Raw genomic sequence first — 17,129 nt, 5'->3', positions numbered from 1 at the left:
AGTAATGCCTTTTGGGTCAAAAAATGCAGGAGCAACTTACCAAAGGTTGGTAACCAAGATGTTCAAACACCTGATTGGCTGAACGGTGGAAGTTTACATCGACGACATGGTCGTGAAGACCAAGGAACCTGAGGGCCATCTAGCCGACCTAAAAGAAGTGTTTGAAATCCTTAAGACATATCGGCTCCGACTCAATGCATCTAAGTGCGCATTTGGAGTTGGGTCTGGTAAGTTCTTAGGATACTTGGTGACCAGAAGGGGCATCGAGGCCAGCCCAGATCAGATCAAGGCCATCCTGGAGTTACAAAGACCGATGTCGGTAAAACAGGTGCAAATGCTGACTGGAAGGACCGCAGCCCTGAATAGATTCATCAGCAGAAGCTCAGACAAGTGCAAACCTTTCTTCAACTTAGTGAAGAAAGCCACAGACTTTCTTTGGACTGAAGAGTGCGAAGAAGCATTAGCTGACCTGAAGAAGTACTTGACCACAACTCCAGTCCTTTCAAATCCAGAACCTGGGGAGGAGCTGTTCCTGTACTTGGCAGTTTCAGAACATGCGGTAAGCGTAGTAGTAGTCCAAAAAGAAAAAGGGGAACAAAGGGCCGTTTACTATGTAAGCAAAACCCTGGCAGATGCAGAAACCAGGTATTTGCCCTTAGAAAAGTTGGTGCTGGCTTTAGTAATGGTTTCAAAGAAGCTGAACCATTACTTCTAGGCCTATAAAATTGTGGAGCTAACTAGGCACACTTTGAAGTTCTTGTTGCAGCAAGGAGACCTGACAGGAAGAATAGCTAGATGGGTAGTGGCTTTGGGCCAGTATGACTTGGAATACAGACCCAGAACAGCAATTAAAGGCCAAGTTTTGGCCGACTTCGTGGCCGAGTTCACGCCAGAATCCATCGTACATCGGGCTCCATTGAGCCGAGGTGAACGATGTCCAAGCAAGCAAGGAGAAGCCCAGCCGAAGACAACGGAACAAAGGAAGGAAGAAAAACTCAGACCCTGCAGCATTTATATCGGCGACTCCTTCAGACTGTTTGTCGATGGAAGTTCAAACCGACAAGGAGCGGGGGTAGGAGTAGTACTGGTATCTCCAGATGGAGAGATATTGGAACAGTCCATTCGATTGGGGTTCAAGGCCTCAAACAATGAAGCAGAATACGAATCATTGATTGCAGGACTGAAGCTAGCAGTGGCAGCACAAGCAGATGAGATAATAGTCTTTTGTGACTCACAGCTCATAGTTAACCAGACAACGGGCGAGTTTGCGGCCTGAGATGAGAGGATGTCGGCCTACTCTCAAGACGTCAATAGGCTGATGGCCTTGTTTCAGAATTGCCGACTACATCAGGTAAGTCGAGATGACAATAGTCACGCTGACGCATTGGCCAACCTAGCCAGTGCAATATAGCCAGGAAAAGCAAGGACAATTATAGTTGATTACTTGTCGGGCCCCAGCATTGAACCACTGACCACAGAGCATGAAGCAATGTTTGTGGACTTGGGACCAAGCTGGATGGATGCAATTGTATTTCTAAAAGAAGGAAAGCTGCCAGATGACCACAAGGAAGCACACAAGATCAAATTGAAGTCGGCAAGGTTCAGTCTGACAGCATAGGGACATCTCTACAGAAGGTCCTTCATTGGACCCCTTTTAAGGTGTGTACACAGTTTACAAGTTGAAGATTTTTTATATGAAATTCAAGAAGGAATTTGTGGAAGCCATACTGGGGACAGATCACTCGCCCATAGGGCCATTACCCAGGGGTATTGGTGGCCTTACATGCAGAAAGTTGTAGAAGCCTATGTGAAGAAATGTGAAAAGTGCCAAAGCTTGCACCACTGATACACCAACCAGCAGCAGACCTGAACTTTGTATCCAGTCCTTGGCCATTTTCCCAATGGGGCATGGATCTCGTTGGGCAACTGCCCCAAGCAACTGGGCAAATAAAGTACTTGCTAGTGGCAACAGATTACTTCACTAAGTGGATAGAAGCTGAACCCCTTGCCAAAATCCGAGATATGGATGTGAAGAAATTCATCTGGAAAAATATCATCATCAGATTTAGGATTCCAAGAGCAATAGTTGCAGACAATGGAACACAATTTGACAGTAAGCTAATTAAGAGCTTCTGTGCAAAATTCAAGATCAAGAACTACTTTTCAACCCCAAGCTTTCCCCAAAGCAGTGGACAAGCAGAAGCATCCAACAAAGTAATCTTGGATGGGATAAAGAAGAGACTGCAAGCAGCAAAAGGAAAGTGGGTGGACGAGTTGCCCAATGTGCTTTGGGCATATCGGACTACGCCGAGAAGATCAACAGGGGAATCCCCCTTTGCCATGGCTTATGGCACAGAAGCTGTCATTCTGCTGGAGGTCGGCATCCCTGGGATCAGAACCCAGGGAGTAGAGAATGGGACTAATGATGTCCTCTTAGCCTGAGATCTAGATCTCCTAGAAGAACGAAGGGAAAAAGCTACAATTCAACTCGCAGCATACCAGCAGTAGCTTGCCAGAGCTTATAACAAGAAGGTCAACCCAAGGGAGTTTCTAATTGGCAACCTCGTCTTAAGAAAAGTTGTCGACAAGAAGAATGATCCTAGAGAGGGCAAGCTTGGCCCAAATTGGGAAGGACCCTACAGAATCATCTCGGTACTAGGTAATGGGGATTATCGGCTTAAAGATAATGAAGGCAAAGAGCTGCCAAGGCCTTGGAACACTTGCAATTTGAAATTTTTCTATCATTAGAAATTTTTGTTCTTTTGACATTTGCCGAAGTAAATAAAATTTTCGCTTGTTCATATGTTTATACACTTATGACTGATAAAGATACATAAACATCGTTTCTAGAATACATGTATAATGAGAACCCAAATGGAACTTAGGTTCACATCAGGGGGCAGAGAGAAGAGAAATAATGTTTAACACTTGTTGAAACTTGAGAAAAGCTTACAAGTTGAAGTTAAACCGAGATAATGTTTAACACTTGTTGAAACTTGAGAAAAGTTTACAAGTTGAAATTAAGCCGAGATGATGTTTAACACTTGTTGAAACTTGAGAAAAGTTTACAAGTTGAAGTTAATCCGAGATGATGTTTAACACTTGTTGAAACTTGAGAAAAGTTTACAAGTTGAAGTTAAACCGAAATGATATTTAACACTTGTTGAAACTTGAGGAAAGTTTACAAGTTGAAGTTAAACTGAGATGATGCTTAACACTTGTTGAAACTTGAGAAAAATTTACAAGTTGAAGTTAAAGCGAAATGATGTTTAACACTTGTTGAAACTTGAGAAAAGTTTACAAGTTGAAGTTAAACCGAAATGATGTTTAACACTTGTTGAAACTTGCGAAAAGTTTACAAGTTAAACCGAAATGATGATTATACACTTGTTGAAATTTGTGAAAAATTTACAAATTAAAGCCAAAATTGCACTTATGTACTTGCCGATGTATACCATGTTTGGGTATAGAGGTATTTCTCCCCGAGAAGATTAAACAGATAAAGTATGCATTAGAGATGTGAAAATTATTCTAAGTATGGAAACATGCAAAGGCAGTAAAGAGAAGAAGATACAATCACTCAGGGAAGGAAGTTGTATTAAACATTCAAAAACCTACATGTCGGTTGAAGCTTACGTTGTTTCGAAAAAGAAAAAGAAGACAAAGTGCAAAAGATAGAAAAATGCAAAGGGTAAACATCAGAATCAAGACTCCTCAGCAACAGTAGGTGGTTGGGTTTAAACCTTGGAGGACTGCTGAGAAGGCATCTCGGTGGCCTTTTCAGCCGCAAGCTCGGCGTCAATTTTTTGGAGGGTTTCATCGAGGCTCTTGTCGGCAAGAGGCGCGACCGATGATGCCTGCTCAGGGGTAGCTTCCTTGGAAACCTCCTCACCCTCCTCATCCAGAGTCAAGTCCAGGACTTGCTCGTTCAGAGAAGGAGACTTGGTCGCAACAACCTCATTGGGCCTCCTCACCAAAGTCTCCTCTTCAAACTCAGATTTGTCATCAGATTGACTTGGAGTTAGAGGGAAAGGAAGAGGAATGGCATCGGCGTTTCTGAGGGGCGAGTCTTCAGGGACTTCAAGCCTTTTCAGCAAGGTCATCCAACCAAGGGAGAAACCCTTGTTGCATGCCTACTTTACCTGCTTTTCGTAATCAGCCGTGACATCGGCAACCCCCTCGTTATAGCCCTTCTCATCGGCAGCTTTGAGCTTGGCCTCTTTGGTGACCAAGGCATCTTGAAGTTCTTTTTGGGCCTGGGCCATCTTTTCCTCGGCCTCCTTTTTCTCGGCCTCGAGGACTTTCTTTATGGCCTTGACGGATTCTGCCTTTTCTTCAGCATCATCCTTGGCTTTGATAGCAGCTTCGGCCTGGTCTTCCAACTTCTTCATTTTTTATTGTAAGCCTTTGTTGGCCTTCTGAAGACTGGATACCTCTCTCTTCTTATCGGCCAACTCCTGCCGATTCTCAAAAGCTTGCACAGAGAAAGAATGGGCATGCTGGATGGCCTGAAAGTGAACAGAAGTTATTAGAAAGTATCATAAGTATGAAATGAAGAGAAAGAAAGAAAAAATTACCAAATAAAAACACTTACTTGAACAGAGCGCTGGAGCATCAGTGCATAGTTTTCATATTCGCTCAACTCGGCGTTTTGGTCGAGATCGCCGGGGAGAAGCAAAGCGATACTGAGGGAAACGTTGGCATTGATGTCATCAGCGCTGTCATTAGCCATAATTGGCTTGTCCTCCAAAGTAATCTTGGGAGCCCAGGGGGAATCATGCTTTGCAGACCCCGAGGTCGTTGCAGAGGATGACCTCGGCCTTTTTGATCTTTGGGAGTCAGATGGTGGCGCATCGGCTGGCCTTTTTTCGGCAGCAGACTGGGACTTGTCGCTCTCAGCCAGTTTAGAGATTGGCAAGGTGTCCTCAGTGTCAACCTGAGTCACCTTCGCCTTTGGCTGAGCCTTATTGATCCTTTTCTGCTTTGGCTTTAGGGGCTGGGTTGATACTGGTTGAGCATCAACTGAATCTGGGATGTCGGCCAAAAGATCCTTGGCGATTGCTTTTTGACAGCCCATCTCGGCGGTTAGAACAAGTCGACGCCGACGTCTTCATTGAGATGGTGGGATTAGATATGGAGTCGAGGTAGACGGCTACTTGGCTGGATCAGAAGTTGATCCTTGATCCTACCGAGATGTTGAGGCAGTTTGAGCAGTTGTGGCGAAAGGAGGAGACAGACTCTTCCTCTTCTTCTTCTTCTTGGGGACGTCGAGAAGAGCTAACTTGTACGTAGGAATGAAATTAAGCAGAAGAGGGGCCTTCCGTTTATGGACTGGTAGGTCCAAAAGTTTCCTTAAGTCTTTGCTGGGAAAGAAAGACCGACGGAAGCCTTTTGGGGGCTGACGAAGAGCTGCAAGAAAAATAGACATTAGAAACAAATAAAGTATTGAAGACTTTAGGAACAAGTTAGTATGAACACCGGGCTCTTACCATTACCCTCTACAAAAACTGTGCGAGGAAGATGGTAAAGGTGGATCTCCTCGTCTGGAGCAAACTCCCAGTTCCCCGAGGTAATGAAGTAATCATCTCCAGCTCCCTTGTTGGAGTCTGGGAGGTTGGTTATGATTTTGTACTCTCTTGACCTCGGCTTAAGGTAGTAGATATAACCAGTATCGTTTTTAAGGCCACACATGGTGTAGCAGTACTGGATATCGGCTAATGTGACCCTAGCATTCTCTTGTTTGGCTAAGGCTATGATGCCGTTTATGATTCGGTAAGAATTGATGGCAAGCTGCATCGGGTTCAGCTTATAATAGTAAAGTATCTCACGGAAAAGGGTGTTAAGTGGAAGCCGGAGTCCGCACTCAATGAAGGCTACCACAGGGAAGGGCATGGAATTGGTTGTAGGCATGATGGAGTCATCCTCCCCAGCCAACCTCAGATGGACGTCGGCCAGGATGTCAAACTCACGCCTAAAATGATCCAATCTGGTCGGGGTGTCTACCCTATGTTCCCACATACCCATGATGTCGGCTTAAACTAAGAGGGGTTGAATTTCAGAAAGTAGTGTTTTCAAGGGTTATTAGGACCTCGGAAAAAAGCTAAGTATAAGCTGGGTAAGAATTTGTGGAAATAGTTTTAGTTTTTCCTAAAAATCGTGGGTTCTACAAACAAATCCCAAGCCTAGGTCTACAAAAACGAAGATCAAAGGCACGAATCTAGAAAAGTCACAAGAAAACAGAAACAGGTAATGTGATTCAGAGTCAAGAACAATGAAGTATCATCAAGAAACACAAGACAGATGTAACAGGCCAAGAATAGTGGCTACAATCAACAAATGTATGAACAGTATGAATTCGAGACATACATTGGGCAGAAACAAAAGTGTAAGACAAACGCACTCAAATACATGATTCATGAATTGAATACTCAAGTAAACAGCGATGGTGACTATTAATGAAGCAAAAATTCTTGGATGGCAACAAGAAATAAAACCAGGAGGAATAGTCGCTTACCAGAAAAGGGGAAGCTGGAATGGGAATTGCGAAAGTCTGACGATGGTTGCAAAGGCAAAAGAGCAGTGAAAATCGTGCCCCGAGTGGTAAATGGATCGAGTTGCAGAGCTTTGGAAGCTTGAGCAATGGAGGATTTTGGAAAAGCTAGAGAGAAAGAGAGCTTCTGGAACGATGTAAAGTGAAACGACGAAGAGAGAGAGAAAAAGTTTTTGTTAAAACTTGAAACGGCAGCAAAACAGAATTGATGTGCCCAAAGTACGATCCAATGAAAGAAAAACGTGTGGCTGAAACAGTTTAGCTATTGTGTATGATAGCTCATACGCGTGAAAGAGCTCATTGAAATTCTTGTTCCTTGAGGAGACATGTCGGTTTTATATGATGACCTCGGCTAAAAAACTTTAAACTAATGTACTGTTACGGAGTACCGATATAGGTTTCATCACCTCAGAATGCCGAGGTAATAGAACCTAGGGGGCAGTTGTGGGGATATATTTTCTGAGTACCAACACATGGCCAAGGTGATACCGACGTGTCAGCCGACGTGCCACGTGTCTTGGTCGTGACGCCGAGGTGATCTCGGCAAGGCCGAGGTTATCTCCGAAGATATTAGAATCTGAGATAAGTGGATAAGGTACAAGAGTCCTAAAATGATGAGAGGACTTAGCCTGGATAAGGATAAAGCTCCTAGGGAGTTTATCTTTATCTACTGTAGAGTCTAGGATAAGCACTGAGCCAGAGTCCATTGAAGCAAGGCTTCTGTTGGGATAAGGATTGAGTTAGTTATAAAAGAGAAGCACCCCCGATGGGTCTAAGGTACGCAATTTATCTTCAGAACAGTGAGTTTAGCACCATTGATTATCTTTGAGAGATATTTGGTTATTGACTTGATCGTCGGAGTACCCACGGGTGGTCGAACCACCGTCGGAGTCTCTTCTTTCTATTACAGGTCAGCCAGGTGTCATCTATTCTGCTAGTACTCTCCAGCTGAATACTGAGTTGGTAGTGTAGTCAGAAAATCACTCACACAGGTTTGTTCCTTGATTAGACTATCCTACTATTTCACGTTATATGAAAATCCATGATTAGGATTTGTAGCCCACTGTTACATTAAAAAAAAATAAATAAATAAATAAATAACAAAGGCCAATGTTTGCATGCTCCTTTTTACCACTGTGCTTTCATTTGCATGCCTATAAGTCCACTGTGTTTTTTTTTTCTTTCTTGGAAATTCAAAGATTGTAGATTATGCAAGTTTGACATGTTAATTTTTTTCTAGCTTTTAGTTTTTTTTTCCCTTCATGATTTAATTGCTAGAATTATTACATGATCATTGTTTTGTAACAATTTTACATAACTCTTGGCATTTAAAATTTTAATTTAAGGTTTTGGAGTTATAGAGTTTTGTAACTTGTCTAAATTTATGTACACGAATATTGTGTAATTTAATTGGGTGAATTAAATTTTGAATTAAATTTATTTATTTATAGTTATAAGTTTAAATGTTTATTGTGAATTAATTTCATTCATAACTCATGACTATTAATTTTTTTTAATTTATTTATTTGGAGTTATAAGTTTAAATGTTTATTGTGAATTAATTTCATTCATAACTCATGACTATTAAATTGTTTTTAATTAATTTATTTGGAGTTACAAATTTTATTTTAAAGTTGTAATTCAATTTGGAGTTACAAATTTTATTTTAAAGTTGTAATTTAATTTTGGTGTTACAAATATTATTTTAAAGTTTTAATTTAATTGTGAAGTTACAAATTGTATTTTGTTGGTAACTTATCTAGCATTTTAATTCATTGGTTAATTTTATTATTCAATAATTGGCTAGATAGTTTCAATTAATTTATTATATTTATTTTTTTCTTAGATTATTTGTTTGTATTTTGTTGTGGTTTTCTGCTAACATTTTTTTACAGAAATACCTATGCGAAAGGGAAGGGAAAAAAAAAACTAAAACGAAATGAATAGATTTGGGTTATACAAACGAAATTTATGGACTATATAATTTAAGCATTTTTTGCTTGAGGTTTAGTAGTGGTTACTTGCCAATTTTTTAAAGCAAGGTTGTTTGCTTAGCATATTAAAGCATTTTACATGCTTGTATTGTTGTAACAATTTCTATATTGCTTGTAATTGTTAGCAATTTTATTTTAATTGCTTGCAAGTATGGAACTCATTTGTTTTAACCTAGTTCATCCCTTGGAAAATTTAATTCTTAAAATTGTTTATTACGGACTAGGAGTCAACATGCTCTTGAAAGTTTTGTCAAAAGGTTAACTGAGTTTTAAGTGGGACCGATGTGACCCCTCCAGTCTTTCTGGGAACATTCTTGACCATGTTCGATTCTAGGTTTAGTGGTGAGACTAGTTTTGAATTAACTTTCCAACAATGGGATTTTCTAGTGTTAAGTTTAATTTCTAGAAACACAGAAAGTAATATTCTGTTGTAATTTTCAGAAATGGCGACTGTCACCAATGATGCTGCTACTACTAATGTTGGTGGGGATTTGAACCCCGGGTCAACTGGCTTGCCAACCCCAACTATGACCTCTGCGGTCAACCCTGGTGTTACTTCGCTCAGTTACCATAAACGCCCAGAGAAAATTTGCTAGGGTGAATTTCAAGAGATGGCTGCAAAAGATGATGTTCTACTTGACCACGCTGAACCTTGCAAAGGCTTTGAGCGAGGATCCTCCAACCGTAGCAGAGAATGAGCCAGACATGCAAAAGGTCATGGCACTTGACACATGGAAGCAGACAAACTATCTTTGCCGGAACTATGTGTTCAATAGCTTGGCAGACTCACTCTACAGTGTGTTTTATGCCAAGAGCTCAGCAAAAAAGTTATGAGAATCTCTGGACAAGAAATACAGGACTGAGAACGCCGGGGCAAAGAAATTTGTCGTTGGCCGGTTCTTAGACTTTAAAATGGTAGATTCAAAAATTGTGATAAGCCAAGTCCAGGAGTTCCAAGTGATCTTGTATGAAATTCATGCTAAGGGGATGCCTTTGAACAAGTCATTCCAAGTTGCAGTGATCATTGAGAAACTTTCTAAAAGTTGGAAGGACTTTAAGAACTACTTGAAGCACAAGCGGAAGGAAATGTCAGTTGAAGACCTGATTGTCCAACGCCAAATTGAGGAGGATAATAGAAAGAAAGGAAAGAGTACCTCCTTTGTGAAGGCCAATGTCATTGAGCATGGAAAATCTTTTGGGGTGAGGACGAGGCCTCCTGTGAACAAGGGCTCAAAGCTGAGGCCAAGGGGTGGTGTTGCAAAGAAGCCGACATACAAGCCGCAGGAACCTAGTTATCGGTTCTTAAAGAAGTGCTACAACTGTAGTAGCGAGGGGCATGAGTCTAGTGACTGCCACAAGTAGAAGAAGGGATACAAGACCAAGCCTCATGATCACATGGTAGATATGCAAGAGCACTACCATGATGAGGATGGCATGCACTTGTTTGTCGTTGTCTCTGAGGTGAATCTGGTGTGTTCAAACCCAAGAGAATTGTGGATTGATACTGGGGCTACACTCCACATCTGCTCCGAGAAGAAACTGTTTACACCTTTCGAGCCAGTTACAAACGATGAGAAGTTGGTCATGAGGAATTATGCTACCTCAATTGTTGAGAGGAAAGGAAAGGTGGTCCTGAAGTTGACCTCAGGAAATGAGCTGACCTTGAACGAAGTCCTGTATGTTCTGGACATTCGTAAGAATCTTGTCTCAGGGTCTCTTTTCAGCAAACATGGTTTTCGGATGGTCTTTGAGTCCAACAAGGTCGTTCTGACCAAGAGCGGAGTGTATGTGGGCGAGGGTTATATGTCAGGGAGTATGTTTAAACTCAATATAATGATTGTTATCCTAAACATGAATAAAGATGGATCTTCTTCTACTTACATGCTTGAGTCTTCCAATTTGTGGCATGGTAGACTAGAACATGTGAACTTTGAATCTTTACGTAGATTAATCAAGTTAGATCACATACCATCTTTTAAGATTAATCCAAAACACAAGTGTGAAACTTGTGTTGAAGTGAAGTTGACAAGATCTTCGTTTCATTCTATTGAAAGAAGTTCAGAGCCGTTAGACTCAGTGCATAATGATGTGTGTGACTTAAAGTTTATACAATCACGTGGCGGCAATAAGTCTTTCATTACTTTTGTTGATGATTGCACTAAGTATTGTTATGTGTATTTGCTCAAAAGCAAAGATAAAACTGTTGACAAGTTTGTTCTTTATAAGAATGAAGTTGAGAATCAATTAGGCCGCAAGATTGAGGCTTTAAGAAGTGATCGTGGTAGTGAGTATGAATCACCGTTTATTGAGATTTGTGCTCAATCCGGGATTATCCACCAAACCATGGCACCTTATTCTCCTCAGTCAAATGGGATTACTGAGCAAAAGAATAGGACGCTAAAGGAGATGATGAATGCAATGTTGATAAATTCTGGATTGCCATAGAACATGTGGGGGGAAGCAATTCTCTCTGCGAATTACATTTTGAATAAAGTACCTCGGAAGAAGGTGGACACGACCTCGTATGAGTTATGGAAAGGTATCAAGCCTTCTTATAAATTCTTACGAATGTGGAGGTGTCTTGCAAAAGTGACGGTACCTATGTCCAAGCGGGTTCAAATAGAACCGAAGTCAGTGGATTGTGTATTCATTGGATATGCACATAATAACAGTGCATATCGATTTCTTGTGTATAGGTCTGTTATTCCATATATACACAAGAATAATATCATAGAATTAAGAAATGTGTCTTTCTTTGAAAATTTATTTCCGTGTCATTTCCAAGAAAGGATTCAGAGTTCTATGGAAGAGGTTGAAGGTGACAATGATCACATAGCTGATCAAACAGATGATCACTTAGATGATCAACCTGAAGATATAGATGAGCCAAGAAAGAATAAGAAGGCTAGGACTGCAAAGTCTTTTGGTCCAGACTTCTTAACTTATATGTTAAAGAGAGAACCTTGAACTTTCCATGAAGCTATGACTTCACCCGAAAGTCCTTTGTGGAAAGAAGCAATCAAAAATGAGATTGACTCTATCTTACAGAACCATACTTGGGAGTTGGTTGATCTACCCCCAGGTAGTAAGGCCTTGGGGAGTAGGTGGATCTTTAAAGAAAAATGAAAGCTGATGGGTGAATTGATAAGTATAAAGCTAGACTAGTTATCAAAGGATACAAGTAGTGTGAAGGCCTGGATTACTTTGATACGTATTCACCTGTGACAATGATTACATCCATTCGCATGGTGATTGCGATAGCAGCTTTATGTGGTCTGGAGATACATCAGATGGACGTACAGACAACTTTCTTAAATGGAGATTTAGATGAAGAAATCTACATGGAGCAACCCGAGGGATTCTCAACTCTAGGACAAAATAAGAAAGTTTGTACGCTTGTCAAATCATTGTATGATTTGAAGCAAGCTCTCAAGCAATGGCATGAGAAGTTTGACAACGCTATGTTGCCAAATGGATTCAAAATCAACGAGTGTGACAAATGAGTGTATGTCAAAGACACTGACAGAGGTTATCTCATGTTGTGTCTATACGTAGATGACATACTCATTGTTGGTAGTAATGATGAAATGATTCAAACTGCCAAAAGCTTGTTAAACTCTAAGTTTGACATGAAAGATATGGGCATTGTAGATGTAATTATGGGTGTTAAGATTAGAAGAACATCTGATGGTATTGTACTTTCTCAATCTCATTATGTTGAGAAAATACTTGAGAAATTTTGTAAATCAGATACAAGTGTGTCTATGACACCGGTAGACGTGAGTCTATACTTGACCAAGAATAATGGTGAGAGTGTTTCTCAGCTAGAAATTCTCAGGTCATTGGAAGTTTGATGTGTCTGATGAGCTGTGCAAGGCTGGATATAGCCTACTATGTTAATAGGCTTAGTAGATACATGAGTAATCCGAATGCTACTCATTGGAGGGGCATTATGCGGATGTTAGGTCATCTATGCTACACCTAGGGTTATGGGCTATATTATATCAGATACCCAGCGGTACTAGAAGGATATAGTGATGCTAATTGGATATCTGATATAAAATACTACAAATCCACTAGTGGTTATGTGTTTACTCTCGGAAGGGCATCTGTATCTTGGAAATCTTCTAAGCAAACGTATATATCGGGATCAACGATGGAATCTGAATTTATTGTTTGGATAAAGCGACTGAAAAAGCTAAATGGCTTTGCCAGTTCATTGAGGATATTTCATGTTGGTCGAGGCCTGTGCTAGCCATTTGTATTCATTATGACAACCAATCAGTGATTGGATGGGCACAAAGTAATATGTATAATGGAAAGTCTAGACATATTCGTCATAGACATAATTTCATACGAACACTACTCTCGAACGGAGTTTTCACTTTAGACTATGTAAAGTCTCAGGACAACATTGTGAATCCACTAACCAAAGGGTTAAATCAAGTATTAGTAGAAAAGTCGTTAGAAGGAATGGGGTTAAGGTCTTTAGTGTAAGGTGTTACTGGAATGGAAACCCAACCTAGTTGACTAGAGATCCCAAGATCTAGGTTCAATGGGACAACCTAATTGCGTGTAACAGTGGTATGTCATTGAGGAGGTTAAACCTCCATCCATTCCTTTCATCAGTGATACCTGCAAGTGTAGAGGTTAAGCTGAGCTTTTAATGACTCTAGTGTGTTAAGTTATTGAGCTGAGTATAGCAGGATGCTCAAGTAGAGTCACCTATATGAGTGTGAAGTGGGGCCGCTTCTATAAGAATTAACAGGGCCTAATTATTTAAATCACTCATTGAACCACGCTAGTGTTCCAGGGCCAAACCAGACACAACAGTGAGAGCGAAATAATGGTTGGAGTAATTCTAGTGTGAGGACTGTTGTCTTGGTTTACATAAACGGCAGAACAGTTCAAGACTCTGTGTTCACTGGATAGCCAATAAATCTGATAGACTTCACTAGGAGGGGTTCAAAACCAAAAGCTACATTTTTCGATGACGGGGTTATTCTGTTGCGCTCTCTCCGAGTATTTGTTGTGAAGCATTGTCTGTTTGTTATTATTCGGTCAATTTTTATTCATGTGGGGGATTGTTGGAAAAATAATGGTTTTTTTGTGACTTTAATGCAATATTAAAGTGGGTGTCAAACGTCAATTGAGGTGAATTAAAGTGGGTTTAGATTCTTTGTAATCTAATCTTTATACCACAAAAAGAATGACCAAAAACCATTAAGGTTTGAATGAGAAACTGACTCATTAAGTTGGCTTCATGAAAGAGGTGTTAGGAAATGTGTAAAACCTTGTATCCTATATCGATTGTAGAGGAGATCATTGATGGGTATTTAAAACCCATCTTTTGCATAAGGGTGTAAGCCCTTTGGGGCATCCAAATTTTTCGAAGGAAATGAGTTATGGATGCTTCAAGAATGGACTTGGGCCAAGACTATGGTCCAAGTTGGTTATGCAAAAATTGCCAAACGTGTGCGCCCATGAGCCGCCAACCCGCCCGAACCAGACTAGACCGGACCGGGTCCGTGATCTATGGGTCGTGGGTTGTGGATCTTGGGACTTGAGACTTGAAACTTGGGCTTAGGCTTGGGCTTGCTGGAATGGATTGAGTGTGGAGGTTGGGCTTGGCCTATCTATCTTAATCTTTTTGGGCCAAGTCAGATGTGTGGGCTGCAGGAATATGTACACAAAACCTAGTCTCCTCTATTGATGATATAATTAAACCCATCAGTTTTGCAGAATTAATTCAGGTTAATGCAGAATTAATTCCTGCATTTGTTGCATGGAAGCCTCTTCCTCTCTCCCTCTATGTGTATAAAAGGAGGCCCTCTCCTTTAACTTTCTACACCAGAAATTACTGCTATTCCAGTCTTCAAAAGTTTTCTAGTTTTATTATTTTCTTCCTATGAGTAGGGGTGAGCATGGTCCGGATTGGACCGGATTGGGATAAAACCAGGACCAATTCGTTATCTACGGTTCCTAAAAAATTGGAACCAACCCAATCCGTTTAAATCATGGAACCAATCCGAATCAATCCATTTAAATACGGATTAGATCGGTTTAGGACCATTGATTCACATAATTAAATAACAAAAATATATTTATAACACTTTAATTTTATAAAAATATAAACATAGCGCTATATTAGTTCCACAATAGCAACATATTTTTCTATAATAGCGACATACTGTTCTAAAATTTAAACAACCATAAGAAAATTGGTTTCACTATAAGTATTTAAACCATTACAAATTAAAACTAAAAACCTACAAACAAGAGTAATAAAAGAAGATATTATACGGTTTTAGGTTTGAGTTTAGATTTTATATAGAATTAAGAGAAGATACTGTGGGGGATGATGTATAATAAAAATATAGACTATTTCCATACGGTTCGGATCGGTTCCAATCCGGAACCGTGGGGTTCAATCCGGAACCAATCCGTAGACTACGGATTTTTAATTCTTCAATCCGGAACCGAACCACGGATTCAAAAAACCAATCCAAACCTATCGGATTGGAGTGGACTGGATCGGATTACGAATTTCACGGATCACTTGCTCAGCCCTACCTATGAGAGAGTGCTGCAAAGTTCTATTCGCCGAAGCTATTTAGTAGGTGCATTGCGTAGCTGGTCCAACCGTCGTATCTTGGGAGGCAGATGTCAAACAACCTCCAGCATCTAATCGGTGAGGTGGCAAATCTGTTTTAAGGACACTGTCTAGTGCAGGCTTCGGTTTGTTTCATTTTGCAAGTTTTATTTTATTATGAATTTCTGTAAATTTAAGCATGTTCTTGTTCTGAAATTCTATTTGTTTGTTCAATATATTTTATGTTATCATACAATTGGTACAACATGATCTGTATCCAAAAAATGGGTACAAGTATGAGGACAGATCACGAACACATAAATATTGTATATTGTATAATATTCTTAGAAAATATGATGTAAATTATTTAGATATATACTTGAAATTAAATAGGACACAAGAAAAATAAGAAATTTCTCTTTCTCGTGCATATGAAAGACAAAATATTTTTTTACTAGCAATAAGAACTTCTTTTGCGAATAGCATATAAAATTAAAGGATCCAACTGCCTACATTGGGTGCAAGTGTCAAAACACATATCCCACACCCTTACCTTTGTCATATCTGGTGGACATGGGTACTATACGAGAGAAATAAAGAGTTCATGTAACATTGATGCCTTCCACAAGAAAAGAACTTCGAAAAGTCCCTTGGAGCAAGCCCTTCTAAGATTTGTTGAAGACGCAATAGCTACACTCTCTAAACAAGGTAGGATTTACGCTCAAAATATGTATAAGGGTTTATAAGAGTTATGATATAGCTCTTGGTGCCTTCCACTCATCAAAATACTTCAAATGGTTGTTGAGGTTTATGTTGCCAAGTTTTCAACGGCTACCTAACGAATTTTGTTTTTTATTTTTTTGAAAACTTCCAAAACGTGGTCAACCGTATGTCATTGTGTTCAACCATCTACTACTATGGTTGATCACATCCACTAGGATGCTAGAACTTCAATAATATGATTAACCATTAAAAAAATGTACAATTACAGTTGTTGAATTTCATTTATTTCCCCCCTGCCAAATTTTCTTTTGTTATTAGCTGCATCTAAAGCATTTTTATGCTTATATTTAAACTCATTCAGCATTCTTTCTACCAAGATCCTCAATCTAAGAAACTTCAGGTACTTAGCTAATTATTACCCAACTTCTCAACAAGGCTATTGTATAATCATCCAAATGGAAAGTTGTCTAAACCTATTAAGCACAAAGTCCACATTTTTCTTCAGGCGAGTGACAATTGTTCTTGACAATTGTTTTCACATCATCAATGAGTCATTTTTTCATGTGCATGCAATGCAAGTTATTTGTTCTTCTATTATTAAAACATTGTGTAAAGAGCCAAGAGATTAGACAATAAAGAATATTTCCCAACTTCTCAATGAGGCTTGTATGGGGGGAAAATATTTGTCGCCTTTCGTACTCCTTGCTCCCAAGCTCTTCTTGTTTTGATAGGACTCTGTCTTACTGCGAACAAACAAGGGTGAGCTACCCAGAGAGTGGGTTGCCAGAGAACCCCTGCAACGGTCAAGTTAGCTTTCTTGGAGAAGAAAAGAGAATACAGAGCACTATAGAGAGAAAGTGGCTAAAAGTTGCTTACCCTTGTGAGTCTGCTTGGGCCTCCTCTTTTAGACTAGCCATGCAACCCCAGATTGTGTGTGCACTATATCTGTTGCCCTTTGCTGGACGCGTGGCTATACTTCCCTTTCCATTCCTCACACGTGTACACGTGAATACTACCAAACAGTATTGGCCAAACCACCGAATGGTATTGACGCATGCCCAGAGCGGATTCCTTTGCATTGGTCCACGTGGAGTACCTAACCGTGCTATTACTTGGGTTGCACCAGAGTAAGACTTTATACATCACAGTGTCGAGCTAAGCCATGCCGGCCTTCAAGTCAGAGCTACGTTCGGTCAACACGTTGGTGGCATTCTCTTAGGCAGGTCAACTATGGGTGTGCAGGCCATTATCTCGGCCATATAATGCGGCC

The sequence above is a fragment of the Camellia sinensis genome, chromosome 2 (genome assembly GCF_055761805.1).
Source record: "Camellia sinensis isolate YWXY chromosome 2, ASM5576180v1, whole genome shotgun sequence".
NCBI classification, from domain to species: domain Eukaryota; kingdom Viridiplantae; phylum Streptophyta; class Magnoliopsida; order Ericales; family Theaceae; genus Camellia; species Camellia sinensis.
This window is presented reverse-complemented; position numbering follows the sequence as displayed.